The 6,350-nt window shown below is 36.9% G+C and overlaps 1 protein-coding gene across 1 annotated transcript in view; it reads right to left on the reverse strand.

The window, feature by feature from the left end:
• sema4d (sema domain, immunoglobulin domain (Ig), transmembrane domain (TM) and short cytoplasmic domain, (semaphorin) 4D) overlaps positions 1 to 1,061 on the reverse strand; it is a 43,935-nt gene extending 42,874 nt beyond the window's left edge. Inside the window, exon 1 of the mRNA XM_015061160.1 lies at positions 931 to 1,061. The gene's annotated coding sequence lies outside the window, so the exon portion shown is untranslated. The remainder of the gene's footprint in view (positions 1 to 930) is intronic.
• Positions 1,062 to 6,350: the final 5,289 nt, after the last annotated feature.

Below are 6,350 nucleotides of genomic sequence, written 5' to 3' on the forward strand. Positions count from 1 at the left end.
AAGCCTGGTCAAGACAAATCAATCTTGACCAGAATGTTTCTGTAACACTGTAATAATAATATGCTTCATTCTACAATCAAAACAGAACTAAGGCAAAGCTATTATGACAACTTGAGCTTCACTGTAAAAATGTCAAAAGGAAGCAAAAGCATAAATATAATGTCACACCAACCAAAAACAAACAGCAAATGAGACTGAAAGCAGCTCAATAAACTATTACTACTCAGATGAGATAAGCGTCCAGGTGAGACGTTCACAGCTAGACCCACAAATATGCTCCAGTCTCACTGAAATGAAGCTGAAAAGTTGGAAATAAACACACTGAGACAAAACAGTGTGCTTTTCATGCATTTCTTTTCGTGATGGTATCTGAGACGCCATCCTAGCCCTTCAAATAAACTGTGGTTATGTGGCTGGGCTTCAGCGCTGTCAGTAAATGGGCTTTTGTTATTGCAATGAAAGAGCACCCTTGATTTATGCATGCCAAGGGTAAGAACCCCTGAATGACCTCTGGGTGGCAGAGTGGCATTTTTGAAGGTGAAGGAGATGTTTAATCTTTAAATGGGTGATTTATTCTGACGTTATTTGCGTTTCAAGGGGAGTGACCACAAAAAGCGCTCTCTTAACATGTTTATTTCGTTACAAATTATTGTGTGTGTGTGGGGGGTTTTTTAACCACGGGAAATTAGTGGTGAAAGTTTCCGCAAAACAAGAAACACATAATATAAATAAAGTGCCATTTTTCTCTCTTTGAGCCTCTGTTGGAAGTTTGGGCGAGAGCGCGTAACAAGTGCAGCTGAGAACTCCGCGGCAGCACGATGCAGTGCGGTACATGGGCAATTTCTGGAAAGAAAACTCTGTGGTACTTTACCAAACTACACCTTCATAGACTTAAGCTTCTTCGGTACGGCACAAGAAACTGGTACTCACTGTGTGGAAGGCGTCCCTTTTACTGAAGACAAAACGCGGCAACAGCTTGGAGAAATAAAAGTTTGGTTCGTCGCTGTCTCTCAGCTCAACAGCATGGCGGCGGCGGCGGCGGCGGCTGGGACCACAGACTGAATTCAAAACTCTCCGGGCTGTGATATCAACAGGCCGGGGGGGAGGGCGCAGGAGGAGACGGTGTGACGCTGCTGCTGCCTGCTGCTGCTGAGAAACAAACAAAAATGTACTTCACTTAAACATTACCGTGGATTGTGCATACAAAATACCGACATTGTTTAACTTTAATTGAAAACGCTGCATTTAACTGTGAAAACTATCTGTAAAATATATTTTTACTACTTGCTATTTATTATAAGGGACATTATATTCTTGAAAAAAAAAAACAACCTGAGTAAAAACTGCTCCAAAACATCGAATTAAATTGATACCTATTTACAGCCATCATTGAACGAAAAAGTAAGTTTCTTAGGGCTGTGAGGATTGGAGGACCTTACTGCTGCATGGCAACTGTGTCAACATTAAGCCCCTCATTAAAAAGGCAACAAACCAAAACAACTCGAATGACCTGCTGCTGATAAATGTAATTTACTAGAATAAAAATCTTACCTTAAATGAATCAACTTCATATTAGCAATTGCATCTGGTGAGTACAAACTGACCTGCACCCAAGAGAAGCAGGTCACACCAGAACATCCTGTCAATCAAACAGCAGCTACCAAACCCCAAAAGGACTGTCAATAGGACACAAGTCCAGCTCAGTGGTAAAATTTCCAGTCTTCCAGGACATAACTGTTTTAAATGTTTGAAAGAATAAACAAAAAGAAAATGGTTTGATAGATGCCATTTTTGTAAAACTAAAAAGAAAGAAAGAAAAAAAAGAAACAAATATGTGTCCTCTGGTTATTTGAATTATCTTGAATGCATCTTCTATTCTTCTCCTCAGGTGGTTTCACAACCATTCACACCTTGAAACATGAAACTGAAACACGTGAGTCTCATTAGCAAACATCTCACAAGCAACGACTCAAACACCTAACAGGATGGAGAGAGGTGAAGAGGGGTCAAGTTGTGTGATTACCCAATCGATGATTTATGAGGCCAGGATTCCTTACACAAGATCTGAAGTGAAGAAACTTTTTGAATGTCACTGGAAACATCTCAGACGAAAAACAGAAGTCCAGCTGCCTCTTGCTTAAACACTTAAAATCGCTGGATTAGAAGTAAATCTTCAGTCAACTGAACTGTACAAGCTGCAAGTTCTAACCAGTGTTATTGCCCATGCTGTAGAATTTACCTCCTTCTTATCTCACTTTACTAACTGTATTAAATGTAGAGCAGATCTGAGAACAGGATGAAATTACCTGAAATTTCTACACCATCGGCTCTTTGGAACTACAGAGGAAGTACGAAGCAAGAGGCATGCAACCTCTGGCTACTCATTTCAGCTTAGTAACATGTAGTTAGTTTAAAAATGCCAAATATATAAATAAATTCACCAGCTACAGACCTAGCTACCTTAATTATCGACATTATTGGCAATATTGACAACAGAGTTGGCTTTAGAAATAAAACATGATAGCAGTCTTCTTTTATTCAGATAGAATGGAGTACTGTAATAAGGGCAATATGTGCTAAACAGCATACATTCAGATTAATGCATTAATAATATCAGGCCTTATCTCGAAATTTTCTCTTTCCAACTTCATCTGTTATTTTATGTTTGCGTCATAGGACTATCACTTGCATCGTGGTCTGTGTGTAGAGCAGTTTACTCATGAGAGCAGATAAAGGAGAGCAAACATTAGCAACATTATTGTGGAATTTTAGTATTCCCCTAAAAAATTTTCTTGTATGCAAACAAGCCTAACATATTTGGTATCGTCTCACTTGAGTGGAACGGATCTCTGTGGCTCCTCTGGTTGATTTGTTATGGCTTTCATGGTCCAGCCTGTCACTACAGATGGACAGCTGTGCCTTGGCAGGTTTGCGATTGTGTCATATTCTCACTATACAGGATGATTGGCTGAGCATGTCTGCTGTAGCCCTTGGTTTAAACATTATTGACTGGTTTTATTAGATTTTATTTAAGGGAGACAGAGTCAAAGGGGATGAATGCAATGCACATCACACATTTTTATTATTTCCCTTGTGAAAGCATCTTCGACACCGTGCAACGTTTTCCTTCTGCTTCACCAACACGATCACATGAAACCTAAGTAGAATAAATAAAGTTTGTGGTTTAAATGTAAAAAAAAAAGTGAGAAAGATCAAGTAGTATAAATACTTTTTTATTTGAGTAGCGGGAAATTTAGATCTGTGGGGATTTCTAAAGCTGTCTATTCACTTCCTTATAATTTGCATTGCATCTACTGTTCTACATTGGCGCCACAGTTGCAGACCTGACATATAATTACTTACCTTAAACTGTCTACAGAGCACTCTGTAGGTATAGCACGATTGAGTTTAAAAGGTCACAGTGCAGGGTCAAAGGGTACAAAACATTTTCCTAAAGGACAAGTGAGCTAAAACATGGAGGAGGAAAAAAAAGAAAAAACAGACTGACTCTTGTCTCGTTCTGGAGGGCAAACGAGGAGGAGGGAGAGGGGTTATCCACAGCACTGAGTGCAATACAATACCATCTTTGAGTAAAAATCAGATTACTGCTGGTAGAGGACACAACAGTGTCACAGTCTACCTCTGGGGCTGCTTTGTGGGCTTGCGGGACAACCTGTCCAGTCTTAGCTGCGTTAACTTTTTTCTGGTCTTAAACACAGCAAATAAATAGGCCGTACTCTTAAATGTGTTAATGTTGCCAGACATAAGCAGCTGCAGTTTTTAAACTGTTTAGTTTCAGAAAAGCCCTTGATGATTTGAGAACTGAGACTTAAAGGCCAGCTGCAGTTAAAAAGGGGATGGCAAGTGCTGCCTGAAATGAATACGAAAAGCAGCTGGGTTTTATCTTCACTCACCCTGTGACATGTGCTGGGAAGAGAAAACAGGAAACTTGGGAATTTGTTCTGAAACCTTAGCGAAACACTGGTAATCCAATGATTTGTTGCTTAAACAGCTTTTACAAGACATCAACATGACAGTTTGTTGCCCTTTGCAATTCTTTGTCGTCACTTTTCACTTCAGTTTCTGTCGCTCTTTCTCCAAACTGTTACAGGTTGCAAACAGCAGCAGACACAATGACTTAACGATAACACGGTGTTAAACCTCATTTAAATGCTGGTTTAGATAAGAGGGTTGCAAGAGTTCACCTTTGGAAGAGCATTTAGGGAGTGTCAGCAACATTCAAGCGCACAATGGATCTGGAAAGTAATGCAGTAAGGTGTGGATTTCCAGTGTAGGTATATCATCTACATGCCGGAGCTCTTCAGAGACATCTAGTTGGATATATTTAGATTCCCCAGTGGGTGTATCCATGCTGCAAGGCAGACCACAATTATTCACAACACTGAAAGAGAACCAGTGCTGGTCTGGGGTCAGTCAAGAGGAGCGTGCATGTTTGTCAACTGGTATGGAGCAGGATTAACACCACAAGGGTCAAAGGTCGAGCCGTTCTGGACTACTTAGAGAAATTTGTAAACCAGAACTGGAAATGTTAAGTAAAAAAAAAAAAAAAAAAACCTTGATATTGAACTTAAAATAACAACACCAGGCTTATATTATCTAAATCTTTATATGTAATACAAACTACCAGCAATGTTCAGAATGTACAACTTTAAACAGATGAAAAACATGTTTGTCACAGAACTGAATGGGCAGCGATTTTGGTTTGAGAGAAAGTAAACTCATGATTTAACGTTGATTTAAAGACAAAAAATTAAAAAAATATTAATACAAAAAGTTTTAAATGTTTTGCTTTGTCAAATTTGCCCTCAGAGAGTATTGTTAGAGGCATTCACACTCGGTGCCTCGTGTGCTTCCTGCTCTTGATCCTCACTCTCAAATGTTTTTTGTTTGCTTTTTTGTTGGATAAATGAAGTTTTGAATACTGATTTGTCTATTTTATGCTAATTATTTTTAATTGCTGAGTGTTTTTGACTGATTTGTGTGCAGCTGTTAATATTACACCAGTTCAATAATCCTTCAATTCTTTTTATTGACTTACTTTTACACAACTTTCCAGAACTTCAATCCAACACTGGAATATGGAATTTTCTGGATAGATAAATGTTTTTCTTTTTTATTTAGCATCATAAACTGAATTTGACTGCACTGTAATATAACTAGGACTGAATTGGGATGAACGGGTTTTAATTTGCTTATATTTGGATTCTATTATATTGATTTATGAATTGAACATGTTTATCTTGTCTAATAAACTATGCATTATGAATTGGTAATATCTGAAAACGAAATGAAATGGGACCATCCCAGAATCTTCTCTTCTATTTATTTATTTTAAACATGGAATAAAGAACACACATATATCCCCCAAAAAGTCTAAATAAAGATTTTGAACAGATAATTCTCATAATGACTCTTACAAGCGTAATTTAGAGAGATAGATGCACAGTAGATATCCTTCAAGAAGGAATGTGAGCATTACGTCATCTATTATACCTATTTTTAGAACAAAATTAACAAAACCTGTAAAAAAAAAATAGATTTCCAGGAAATAGTTTTCTAACAAAGCGTGACAAAACACCACCATCCAGTGGTAAAAAGGAGTAAATACAATTCATTGAAGACTTCAAACGACGTACAGAAATTATGCAGTTACTTTATACAATTGCACTTCTTTTCTACACAGTCACAATGAACAACGTTTGAAGTGAGTGGAAATATATATTTTTATTTATCCAACAATAGAAGATAATTTAATGCTTGAAGAAAAAAAAACATACAAACAAACAAAATCTGTTGGATTTCTGGACACGTAACGAAATAATAGTAATAATAAAAAAATAGAGATTGCCCAGTTTCTCTGTAAAATTTTGGGGGACAAAAGCACAACAGTATAATAAACTAAAGAGCAAACAAACTTCTTTAAACATTATACCTCAAAAAAGACAATGTAAATGCAATTGCACAGTAATTTGTATTTAATTGCATTTAAAAATTTGATGGTATGAGGTTTTGCCGGTGGGTTGGGTAAATATCCTCAGCTTTCAAAATAAAACATTCAGTTTAGTATGTATTAAAAATTTAATTTAATCAAAATTCTTGTTCTTCATTATTCTGTTTTGTCGCTCTAGACAAATCTTACGTTGTATCAAGATTGTTGTTGTAGGGTATTTTGGAAATATAAGAAGAAAGAGTCCATGATGCATGACTTAAAAATATTTTGCCTATCAAATGTGATTAAGTTCATTCGTTTTTATGCCTTCTCACTGTCTTAAAACCCTTTTCTTTTTTGTTAATAATGTCTAATATGTATAAATATATACGAAGTATTA

This window comes from Poecilia latipinna, unplaced genomic scaffold (genome assembly GCF_001443285.1).
Source record: "Poecilia latipinna isolate Pla-1442-1.1 unplaced genomic scaffold, P_latipinna-1.0 Scaffold1786, whole genome shotgun sequence".
In the NCBI taxonomy this organism is placed as follows: Eukaryota; Metazoa; Chordata; class Actinopteri; order Cyprinodontiformes; family Poeciliidae; genus Poecilia; species Poecilia latipinna.